This window comes from Cnephaeus nilssonii (assembly GCF_951640355.1).
Source record: "Cnephaeus nilssonii genome assembly, chromosome: 6".
NCBI lineage: Eukaryota > Metazoa > Chordata > Mammalia > Chiroptera > Vespertilionidae > Cnephaeus > Cnephaeus nilssonii.
The window spans coordinates 97069033-97082193 of NC_137077.1; positions in this window are offsets into that span (position 1 = coordinate 97069033).

Genomic DNA, 13161 nt, shown 5'->3' on the forward strand with positions numbered 1-13161 from the left:
AAGACCTTTGTCAGTGCAGGCAGGCCTTGAGTTTGAGCACAATATCTATTTACTTACTTCATTTAAATTCCCGAAGCAGGTGGAGATATAATTAATACATACATCCTGATGGTACTTTCCTTAGCACAATAAAACATCATTTTTAAATTAAGCTGCTCAGATATTAAGCATTGATATTTTAAGGTAAAATGTGGCAGTTAATAACTTTTAAAAAATATACAGAATAGGTCACTTGAGCTTTCTCCCAGTGGCATCTATTAGAATTCTACTTAAGCATTCAGACACAGATGACATGAGTGCATAGAAAGCAGGACACAGCCCAGACTGTCCAGCTAGTCTTAAGTAAAACAAACAAACAAAACAAAAAGGTCAACATTCCATCAAACCCGTAACTAGAAATGCGTGTTTTGTAAACTGCCACCTACCTTCCATCTGTACTTGGGCCTGAGATTCTGAGATTGGAGCACTTTGTTGGGCTCTCTGACTGTTCTATCTCTTGGCAATTGTGGAGCAGGTTGAATTTGCACCTCATCAACATGGCAGCCTGATAAGCTTGCATTCTTTCCCAGCTGTAGAGGAGAGGCCCCTAATGACAGGGAGGCGCCCAAGCCACTAACAGTAGCCCTGTCCACTGCCAACCTCTTTGGCTCTATTATTAGTAAAACTGAATCCTTGTTTTGAGATTTAAAAATGTACTTTGTACTTTCTGGTGGGTTATGGTGTGCAAATGAGATTGGTATGGGCTTCACCAGAGATAAGGGTGTCCCCATTCTACAGAGACATCCAGACATCTTCCTTTTGGGAGAAGTTCATGGTGGGGAGGGGGATGGTGCCATGAGCATTGCCTTTTCAGGATAGCTCGATTTTTCTTCCCATATTCCTAATTGTGCCTGTAGTTTTATTTCACATAAAGCATTAGATAAAAATTTTATCAGGAATGAAAGGTGTTTTTGCCCCAGTGCTCTGGCAAAAACACCAGGGATTTTTGGAAATTCAACGAGTCAAAGATCAAGGCCAAAGTTGTAAGTCCTGTGTGGAGAGGTTCTAGCCAGATCCTGGAATCAGCCAGGGCTGTTTTTACCTTTTACACAATTGCTTTCATTAGACTCAGGTTCAAATGAGCGTTACAGGGTTGTGGGCAAAATAGTTTCAAATTTCCCCTCTTCCTAAAATCTGTACATGCTCCTCTCTCTGAGACCTCACAGCCCACACGCACCTGTCAATCTCTGGATTCAGTTGCAAGTTCTTAAACTGATAATTGAGCAGTGGGTGTTGGTTGTCCTGTCTCTATATTCAATGGCCACCACCAGCTCCATCCAGCCTATCCCCTGTGTACACAGCCACCTACTGAAACATGATTTATCATCATTTTTGAATTGTTAGTCATGCAGGTTTTTAAAAAAAATATATTTTATTGATTTTTTACAGAGAGGAAGAGAGAGGGATAGAGAGTTAGAAACATCGATGAGAGAGAAACATCGATCAGCTGCCTCTTGCACACCCCCTACTGGAGATGTGCCCGCAACCAAGGTACATGCCCTTGACCGGAACCGAACCAGGAACCCCCCAGTCCGCAGGCTGACGCTCTATCCACAGAGCCAAACCAGTCAGGCGTCATGCAGGTTTTTTAACTTGAGATCCACAAATTTAAAGGGGAACTTTTAAATTTATCACAACTTCCTGATTCTGACACCCTAGTCATTAGGGCTGTACCTAAATAAACAGTCCCATTGTCCTCCTTTCTGGGCTCATGCTAAGTTTGTATTTTGTTGTCTCTTTTAAAGTTAGGTATATCATGTGACTTGTGTTGGTCAATAAAATGTGAGTGGAAGTCATATGTTACTTTCAGGAGGCATCATTAAGGGCTGTGTACAATCTGTTCTCATTCTTCCAGTATTATGAAAACCTTCCCCTGGAAATGTTCCCAACAGTCTGGGCCTCTGGATGTTTACAATGAGAAGAGCACCGCCATCACCACATCCTGCAATCCACAGTACACACGGAGCATGAGCTACAAATATACCTTTGTTGTGCTAAGCTACTGAGGTGTGTGTGTGTGTGTGTGTGTGTGTGTGTGTGTGTGTGTGTGTGTGTTTGTGTGTTGAGGAGGATGTTTGTTACTGCAGTCTAACCTATTCTGTCCTGACTGATCCACTGGCATTCAGCTGGTGGTATCATTCACCATTTGTAACTACAGAGTTGCTAGGAAATGACCTTTTGGTATAGGCTTCATTTTGTATTATAGGATGAGGAGTGGCAAGGAGGGGGGAGTTCTTTCAAATTTAGGGAAACAGTTATCATAACCACCACAGGAACCACTTCCTCATCTTCTCAAACAGCTGGCTAATACTTCAGTCAAGAACTAAAATTTTAGTTTTTGTACATTGAAAGAACTCCATATATATTTGTTTATTAATAAATGAATGTTTAAATGTTCACAATGCATTTCTGTTCATTCTTTTAACAACTCTCTATAGGATACATCCATATTGGATATAGATATATCCAGTCTTCAATGAAAGCTGGTAAAAGGTAGGCACACATAGTAAACCAGAGTCCGACAATAGTCTTCTCTAGAAGGAGGATGAACTCAAGTACATTGAGGTCTTTTTATTTTATTTTAAATTTTTATTGTTGAGAGTATTACAGATATCCTCTTCCCCCCCCCCCCCCATAGTCTCCCTCCATCTGGTTCCCACCTGCCCCAGGCCTTCACGACTCCATTGTCTGTATCCATAGGTAATGCATATATGTATATAAGATCTTTGGTTAATCTCTTCCCGCCCCTCCCCAACTTCCCTTCCCTCTGAGATTTGTCATTCTGTTCAATTTTCATGCCTCTTATTCTATTTTATTCACCAGTTTATTTTGTTCATTAGATTTCTTGTTTGTTTATTTTGATTTTTAGATTCAATTGTTGATAGATATATATTTATTGCCATTTTATCATTCATATTTTTTATCTCATTTTTTCCTCCTTTTTCTTCTTCCTCTTCTTAAAGAATAGTCTTCAACATTTCATGTAATAATGGTTTGGTGGTGATGAACTCCTTTAACTTTTTCTTGTCTGGGAAGCTCTTTATCTGACCTTCAATTGTAAATGAGAGCTTTGCTGGGCAGAGTAATCTTGATTGTAGGTCCTTACTACTCATCACTTTGAATATTTCTTACCACTCTCTTCTGGCCTGCATAGTTTCTGTTGAGAAATCAGCTGACAGTCATATGGGTGCTCCCTTGTAGGTAACTAACTGTTTTTCTTTTGCTGCTTCAGTGGGGTTTTAGTAGTTACTGAGTCTGTTCCTTGAGTGTGTTGTTTGTGGATGTGTAGGGTTGTAATCTTGTATGGTCTGAAGCTGTCCACTGGGTGCACTGGCTCTGGGGCCTCCTGGAAGGTACAAAGTCAGCCACTGCCTGGGGCCACCCAGCAGGAGCTACAGAGAGATCTGCAGATGGCTGTTTCTTATACTGGTCTAGAAGTGTCCAGGTGAGGCCCAGCTGTGAAGCAAGTCAGGCTGGTGCTAGTGCCAGGTCATGGGTTTTTTATTGATAGGTGTGAGCATGCTGAGTCTGGCTGCTGCTTGTTTAAGAGATTTTAGCAAAGTCTGAAGCCTGAGTCAGGACAGACCAGTCATATGGAAAAGCAGCTGCAAACAGCTTTGGTAGGGCCGCAAATTGGATGGGGTGGTGTCTCAGGGAATCACCACTATGGAGTGAACAGTGTGGGCCACGATGATGGAAACTCAGCTATGGCTGCCAGTCAGCTTTATGAAGGGGGAGGCCCCAGCATAGGAACAATGACTCCTAGTGAGCACCCCTATCTGGAGAAAGCTGTCCCCGAGTTCCTGCCCCATTTCCAGACAGTCTAGTCTCTCCCTGCATGTCCCTGGATCCCCTCAAAGCCGCTGCTCAGTGCTGGAGCTCAGAGGAAGTGAAACCATGTAAGTTCATGCATGGCCCTTTAAGAGGAACACCTGGGACACCAGCAGCCTCTGTGTCACTCAGCCACAATCCCCACTGGTTTTTACAGCCCAGAGTTACAGGGACTTCTCTTCCCAGCTCTGGAGCCCTGGGCTGGGGGGCTGGTTTGTGGCTAGGACTTCCTGCTTCTCACAAGAGGCCTGGGAGAAGCCCTCCCAATGGAAAAAAAATGCCATATTTGGGTGTCGAACCAGCCCGTTCCTTGTTTCCACCCCTCCTACCAGTCTCAATGTGCTTTCCACTTTATTTTTCTAGTTGTAGGACTTCCATTCAGCCAGCTTTCAGGCTGGTCTGAATGATGATAGTTCTGTATTTTAGTTGTAATTTTGATGTGGTTGTGGGTAAACAGGTGTTTACCTACACTGCCATCTTGGTTCCCTCTCTTCCAAAGTTATTTTGTGTGTGTAGGTAGAAGGGTGGTGGTGGAGGAAGAAACAGGTACTTCACCATCTTGGTTATTTTATTATTTCTGTTCCATTTAGTAATAAATTCTGGAGCCCTGCCAGGGCCGAGGCTCAGGTGCTGCTTTGCTTCTTTCATTTCATGGCCTGCCACTTCTTTGACTTCATGACCAAAGCCCCCTCCCAAAATCTCACACTCACCATATCTCATTTCTGCTGAATTACCAGTATTTGATAGTGAAAAACCAAGCCACCTTTCAGGCATTCCCTGCCATGTTTTTCTTAAGTCCTCCCTAGGTTTGAAGTTAATGTGAATAAAGAAAATATTAATTTTATACGTGATTTTAAATTATTAAATTATTTGTATAGGAGGTAAATCAGAAATCAAAGATGTAAGATTGAGCTTTTTTGGGCTACATTGTAATAGGCAGTTAGACAGACGTGAGCAGAGCAAAGAAGATGGGTCAGTTACCCACCATTTTTCCTCTCTAAGGATAACATTTAGGCCTCAGTTGTGTTTAAGCTCCAGGCCTAGAAAAGTAGTGTCTGCCTCAAGACCAGCTGTTTTGACTAATGACCCCCTGCTCTGGCTCTGACCAATCAGTGGAGAATACCACCCTGAAAAAGCACACCTGGAAAGCTGATGAACATTCTATTGAGACCCTCCCCTGAGAGCTCCCCTAAGATTCCCCACCTGCAAGAGAAAGATAAATACACTCAACTCAAAGGACCCAGCAGGCATTCTCCTTCTGGGGATCATGCTTCTGCCAGTCCCTTCCCTCTCCCCTTCCCCCCCACAGGCCTGCATCTCCTAAACTCTGAGGGTCCTCAGGATATTTGCAACCAGGGGAGCAACGGGCAGAGAGCAGCAGCTAGTCCTGGGCTTATCCCTCCACCTGTCTCTGACTTCTATGCTAAGCAGCCTTCCTTGTTTCACTGTCCTGAGTGTGTTTTTGCTGCAGCCAATAAATTTTTGCTGCATTTTGTCTCTTGATTGAAATCTTTTCTTCAAGAAGGCAAGAACCGAGGTCCTGTCATCTCACCAGTAACAACATGAGATGTAATATTGTGAAATCATTAAGATTTTGGCTTCAGAGCTCAGACTGCCTGGGTCTGAATTCCAATGTGGCCCTTTCTAGATGGATGCGTTAGGCAGCTTACTCAGCCTCTCTGGACCCTGGTTTTTTCATCTGTAAAATGGAGATATAACAATGTATTTTCCTTGACTATTGTTGTGAGCATTAAATGAGTTAACACCTGTAAAGTATTTAGAAGAGTATTTAGAAACAGCAAGCGTGTATGCAGTGTTAGCCTGACTAGCCCAGAAAGCAGACAATGTAGCCCAGCTGAGAGGTGGCTGACTTGCCAGGCAAGTTAATGACCTCTCTGTGCTTCAGGATCCTGGACTATCAAATGGGGGAATAATAGTACCTACCTCGTAAGAGTTTTGTGAGGCTAAAATGAAAAAGTATGGAGCAAATAAAATGCTTAATAAATGTTATTTTACTTAACTATTGTTATTTAAAATATTATCAGCATTTAAAAATATCTACCACCCTCTTTCCAAACATCCTATGCTTTCCTCTTCTTTTGGTGATACTTCTCTCACAGTTTGAAATATAGAACTTCTGGTGTTGTCTTGCTTTCCTTTGATGGGGTAATGTCTCTGCTCCGGGCAGATTTGGTATTTATGTTGGCTGTCAATCGGGCAACACCCAGGAATTATTTTTTTCAACCATCTAATGCTGTTTCTCAGAAATTCTATAAAAAAAGTGTTTTTTTATGGGGAAAATAAATTTGAGCCTTCACTAGCTCTTATAACCCACCTCTCAGATGCTAGCATTTCCTTGCACACCCTGACCTAATGCCAGAAATTTCATGGCTCTGACATCTGAGAGAATTGTTTGGGTTAATTCATTCAGTTCATTCTTTTTAGCTTGAGGTCTATATCATACCAGAGTTTAAAAGAATTGCCTTATATCATAAATTTAGACCACACTAACTTGTTTTTCTATCCTATATGCTTATTTTACAGTTATTAAAAGAACATTACAATACTTCTTTTGTGACGTTTTCACATATTTCAGAATAGGCAGACATTATTAATTGTTACATCACACTTCTGAGAAACTCTACATTTATCTCAGTTCCTGTATGGAAAAGGTCTCTCAAAATATCTGTAGGTATGGAAATAAATTCATTATGAAACAGTAGCTGCTTTGATCTTTTAACTATTACAAACCTATAATCAATTTCCTTGGTTCAAGGCAACTACTAATTTTACTCCTCTCAAAATACTGGCACTAAGTGTTTTCAGGAAGAATGTTGGCTTCCAGACTTTCAGGATCAAACACTCCTAGTGGGGCCACACTTGCTTCCTTGTTCTCCGCAGCATTTTCCACGTGCAGGGAAGTGCTGAAGCATTGCCCGTATGCGCAGACATGCCTGCAGCACAGCCACGGGCTGGCAGACGATCTGCGAGGTCCCTCTGTGCAGTCACAGCTTCATTGTGAATGGGCAGGGAACCTTTGCAAGACCAGCAACATCTTCTTTGTTTCAAAGAGATTTGTGAAGCTTTTGACAAGTAGAATCACTGAGAGTTCGGTGGGTTCCCCAGGCCACGTTGCCTCTGTCAGGCTTCAGCAGAGAGAAAGACATTCCAGGGAAGCTGGGTTCATTTGGATCAGACCAGAAGAGGCGTGCTGGGGATTTGAGGGGAAAGAAGCTGGGGGAGGGGTACCTAACTAAGGAGCATACAGGTAAAATAAAAAAGGACATCCAGGGCAGGCTCCATGTGATGGGAAGTCCGCTTTGGCTAAACACAGGGGAGGGGGGTGGTAGCAATTTTAAAAAGGAAGCATTGCGCTTCATGGCTGCAGTTAGCATATGTTAACTAAACCGTTTGATATTTGGGAAGATGGACAAATTCTTTGTGTAAGGGAAGCCACCACTCTCTGCTGGCATTGGAGGTGTTTCTCGCCTTTGCTGGGCCCACAGCCGCCAAGTGGGTCAGTTCAAGCGCACATCCACCAGGGGACACTGTGGCCCATGAAAAATCAGACCATTCAGGCCATGCTGCTTCAGGGGGAGCTGTGAGCAAAATGGAATGATGTGAGAGAGGCTTAAGGACTCAGTTCCACGGTCTCAGTGTCCTAACTGGCTATCCTTGCTCATGCCCACATCGGCAAGGTGAACATGCCCAGTTAGGCGTTTCCCAGGATAACAGAGGCAGCCCCACAGCACGCACACAGGAGTAAAACACTCAGCTACGTGCCTCCTGTGTCGGCCTGCTGCCTCTGTGGCCAGCTGAGGTCTCCAAATGGCCACCCTGCACTCCCACCTCCTCCCACTGCCTCTGCTGCCCCAGGCCCTGTCTTCAAAGTTGCTCCTTCCCTTTCTGTGTGCTGATTCCATCAAGGGGGCAAACTCAACTTCTCCAGCTTTCACTGACTAACTGATCCTGTACACTGTGACAGGGAGCCGTTATTTACTTTTTGTCAGGAAACATCAACATCTAGGTGGGAAAGGGCTGGTTTCCTGGAAGAATGCTTCTAGAAAGACACTCCTTCCCCCGCACCCCCACCCCCACTAGGAAATGAAACAAACTTTTAATCTAGGTACTTCCTGTATCCTCAGTTTAAAATACCCTCTCCCTGGCCACAGCCTTGCACAAGAACTTCAAAGGCCCCAGACTTTCAAGTTTAGGTTCCTAAGCTTTTTTTTTTTTTTTTTTTGTCTTTATGAGTTTACTCTAATTGGGCATTGAGTTGTCCTACTTCTGTTGTGTGGGTATGGAAAGGAACATGACTACTAAATTCTGTTCTGCTAATTTCTGTTAATACTCTTGTGTGTATCCAATCTGAATATATCTCACATTATTCCTATGGTTTGGGCTTCAGAGGAGGACATGTGCCTTATTCACATGTCATTGTGAGGTGAAAGGCACACAGTGGATGATGATACTGTCACTTGCAAAACTATGATAACTTATATTTCTCCATGGCCCTGCTTCTGTTCTACATGTAGTTATTCTCCTGGAGAGGCACAAATGATCATGATGTGAGAGTGTTAAGATTGGGGAGTCATTTCTTAGGTACAAGTGTTGCTTTTTGACAAAGCTCCTTTTTAGAAAGCTAATAGTTCTTGGAAGTAGCATGGAAAGGAGTTAGTCATCATTTAAACCTCCTTATAAATTAGTCTATTATTAGAGATTGAAAATATCTTAAGGAAAGGAGATGCAAGAAAGGCAAGCTATGCAAACCTGGGCAGAGTACCACCTCATAGAGCCTCATTTTCCTTGTGGAAAGTGGGGATGAAAAATTACTTCCCAAAGTAGTTTGAAGATCAAAATATAAAGAAGGAGATAAATAAAAAAGTGCTTTATAAAACTCAAGTGCACGGAAAAAGGTGGAATATTATCATGGACTAGAGGCCCGGCGCATGAAATTTGTGAACCGGAGGGGGCGTCCCCCAGCCTGGCCTGCACCCTCTCCAATCCAGGACCCCTCAGGGGATGTCCGACTACCTGTGGGATCGGGCCTAAACAGGCAGTCGACATCCCTCTCACAATCCGGGACCGCTGGCTCCTAACCACTCACCTGCATGCCTGCCTGATTGCCCCTAACCACCTCTGCCTGCTGGCCTGATGCCCATAACTGCTCCCCCCTACTGGCCTGATCTCCTCCTAACTGCTCCCCCCTGCTGGCCTGATTGCCTCCTAAGTGCTCCCCCATGCCGGCCTGATAACCTCCTAACTGCTCCCCTATGCCAGCCTGATCACCCCTAACCGCCTCTGCCTTGGCCCCTGCCACCGTGGCTTTGTCCAGAAGGACATCCGGAAAATGTCCGGTCTCATTAGCATATTACCCATTTATTAGTATAGATTTGATGGAGGCAGAGGAAAGAAGGCTGCAGGGCAGAATGTGAACCCCTGAAAGACTGAGCAGCTGCAGTGTCAAGAAATGTGGGAAGAGAAGTGCGGAGGCCCGACACAGACTCACTTCAGAGTTTTAACGAGTGGCTCTGAAAGTCACGTCAATCAGCGGTGGTGAGAGGTAGTGCCTCTGGTGAAAACAGCCCGGGGTTTTATGTTGGAAGAGCTGGCACTGCCAGTTGATAACCTTGAATCTTTTGGGGGACATTTCCCAAGCTCTCTGTCCCCCAGTTTCTGCTCTGTAAGTTGGAGATGATGATAAATTTTATTGTCAAGATTAATGGGATTAACATAAGAAACGACGATGTAAAGTGTAAAGGGCTATGTTTACACTATTGTAAAAGAGCAGCGATTAACCAGCTCGCTCTCTGAAATCAGGCATTGGCATTAAGCTGTGCTGACAGCTGTCACGTTTCTCATTACCATGTGTGCCCAGGACAAAAAACACCTGTGTCTTAAGAATGCCCCTGGTGAAGCAGTGAAGATTAAGTTGATTAAATGTCAGCCCTTGAGTACTTTGTCTTTTCACTATGTTCTGTGCTGAAATAGAAATTCATTTAAAGCATGTAGGGAAAAGCACTTGTCCAATTGTTTGAGATGAGAGCTCAACTGACTACTTTTTTTTTTTTAAAGGTTTTACTTAAAGAATGATTAATAGTTAGATTACTGTTTGTCAGACATGGTATTTGAACACCAGAATATTTCATACTTTTGAAAAGGAATGAAGTAGGCCTCTTGTTTCAGAGCAAGCAGCAGACAGGGGTGTGCAGTATGAAAAAATGAAAGCTTCCAAGAGGAATTTAGAATTTTGTTTGCCACCATGAGCTTGGACAGCTGCCCAATATTTAAAATTTGTCTGAAGAGATCAATAATATCAACCAATGTGATTTGTATCTTTTATTCAAGGAAAAAATCTTTTCGTTAGAATTTTGGACTCTACCCCAAAATGCTGGTTAATCCGAAGTCATGACATTTGGAAGGTGCATTTTCAACTCTTCTGGTTGAAAGTAGAACACACTCATGAGCAGGTGTCAGATAGTCCTCAGCCCAGTCTGGTGCAATTTCTCTGAAGGCATTTCTGGTTGTTGGTATTAAGTGCATTAGTTTGATGCACTAAAGACAGCTGTCATTTGAAACTAATACCCCTCCAGGGAACACTGGTAAGACACCTAGAATACAGGTGCAACATGGAAGGTTCTGGCAGGGTAAGGTGGAGTCTAGATGGAATGAGTCACTAAACACTCTTCTGATATCCTTACCATCCCGGATGTCCCCTTCATGTCGGCATCAGCTGCTTATGGCCTCCCAGTGAGTGATGTTGTAAATAATGTATATGTACGAGGAGCTATGATAAAAGCCGGCTGGCGCAGGGCCAGGGCTGTCAGAGGCAAACTCTGAAGTCAGAGAGCCTATCCCAGTGCTGATGCTCACAGACTCTCTGTGCTTGCCCTAGATGCCCAGGCCCTCTATGGGGCAATGTCCCAGGTTCTAGAACCTGAAGATTTGCATCCTGGGCCCCAAAATTCAGCTTACAGAGCTGGAGACACTGATCTGTGTGTGTCAGGAGTGCTCCTAGGCACAAGGAATGCAGTGAGGATGCAGTGGGGATTTGTAACCCATCCCATCCTTCTTTTTTTGTTGTTATTGTTAATCCTCACCAAAGGGTATTTTTTACATTGCTTTTCAGAGAGAGTGAAAGGGAAGGAGGGGAGAGAGAGCTAAAGTGACAGAGAGAGGGAAACACTGATCTGAGACACATTGACTGGTTGCCTCCTGCACGTGCCCCAATTGGGGGAGAGGAGTGAACCTGCAATGCAGCTATGTGCCCTTGACCAGGATTTAAACCCATGACCCTTTGGTGTGTGGGCCAATACTCTAACCACTGAGCACACCAGCCAGGCCCCCACCATTCTTTTGACATTGTTTCTGTAAATGCTGACTCTGATTAATATATAACTTGTAGATAACACATCCTATGTAATAAAGAGGTAATATGCAAATTGACCCTCACGCCCTCGTGTCACAAGATGGGCGCCCCCACTTTGTCACAAGATAGCCACCCCCACGTTGTCACAAGATGGGTGCCACAAGATGGCTGCCCCACATTGTCACAAGATGGCTGCCCCCACGTTGTGACAAGATGGCCGCCCCCACATCATCACAAGATGGTCGTGCCCACATTGTCACAAGATGGCCAGCAGGGGAGGGCAGTTGGGGGTGATCAGGTCAGCAGGGGAAGGCAGTTGGGAGCGATTGGGCCGGCAGGGGAGCAGTTAGGTGTCAATCATGCTGGCAGGGGAGTGGTTAGGGGGCTATCAGGCTGGCAGGCAAAAACGGTTAGGGGCAATCAGGCAGGCGAGTTGTTAGGAGCCAGCAGTCCTGGATTATGAGAGGGATGTCCAACTGCTGGTTTGTGTGCGGGTATGGTCCCTGCGGGATTGGGCCTAAACTGGCAGTTGGACATCCCCCGAGGGGTCCCAGATTGGAGAGGGTGCAGGCTGAGCTGAGGGATAGTTCACAAATTTTGTGCACCGGGTCTCTAGTCCTATATAATAAAAGCCCAGCAACCGAAACGGTGGAACGATCAGAACAACCAGAGACCAGATCCGGGGCGTGGCCATCCTGAAAATTCCCCACGGCCCTCGCCTATGCCAGCCCTGCCCCCCAATAGGTACCCCCCCCCGCCCCCCGCCGATCCGGGTCCCCCATCAGGGCAGGCCGGCCAGCCCCCACCCACGCACCAGGCCTCTATTCCTATATAATAAAAGGGTAATATGAAAATTGACTCTAACGGTGGAATAACCAGAACAACCGCTAGACAGTTCCTATGAAGTGCACTGACCACCTCTTGGTCCCTTTCCCTGGCTGGCAGGCCCTAATCACCTGATGGCGAATGGGGAACCAGGGGTGGGTGGCGGGTGGTGCCAGGCCAAGGCCTCTGCCCCACCAGTCGCTCCACACACAGAGGGCAACCCGCGACGGGGGTGGGGCTGGCGAGCAGGTGGAACAGCCAACCTCTCGGTTCTTCCCCCCTGGCCGGCAGGCTCCGATCGCCAAATGGCGAACGGGGAACCAGGGGTGGGTGTTGGCAGAGGGTGGGGCCCGCTGTGGGAAGCCAGGGAAGATGGCCCTGATCGCAGGCCAGGCCTAGGGACCGTACCCATGCACAAATTTCGTACCCGTGCATGAATTTTGTACCCGTGCAAGAATTTCATGTGCCAGGCCTCTAGTGTTTGTATAAGAATCCTAGGAACTAACTTCAGAAGATACAGATTCCAACCTTCAGCCACGGCAGCTCTAGGAGAATTGTTGACCTTCAACTGTAAAACCAGGAATACAAAACCAGGATGATGCACCCCAGACCATCACTTGACTAGTTTCAAAGTCCTTATTGGAACGGACTGTGATGGTCTGCATGTAGAGAACTTTTCAAACCCCTCTCCTTGATCTCGTTGTTCTGCTTTCCCTCTCTCTACTTATAGAACCTCTGCCTGAACTAATATTTGAAATAGGCTTTGCACAAGAGTCCCCCATCTTCTCAGGTGGCTAACACTTGAATAAACCTCTTTCCTTTTTCACCAGCACCTGTTGGATTTTGTGGTGGTGGGCAGCTCAACCTTAGTTTCAGTTACAAGAAAACAAGGCATTGGCTGAGAGAGTTCCAGAGTGGGCACTGCATGTCCACTCTGCCTGCTCTGGGCAGAGGTTTATAGCTGGCCAGGCAGCAACCTGAAGCCTGGCAAAAAGTCCTGGCAGGGAATGTGGAGCCAGATGTAGTTCCTGGACGGGCTCTGGGACTATTTGAGATCATTCAGAGAAATCAAGTTTTCCAAACCATTGCTCCAGTTT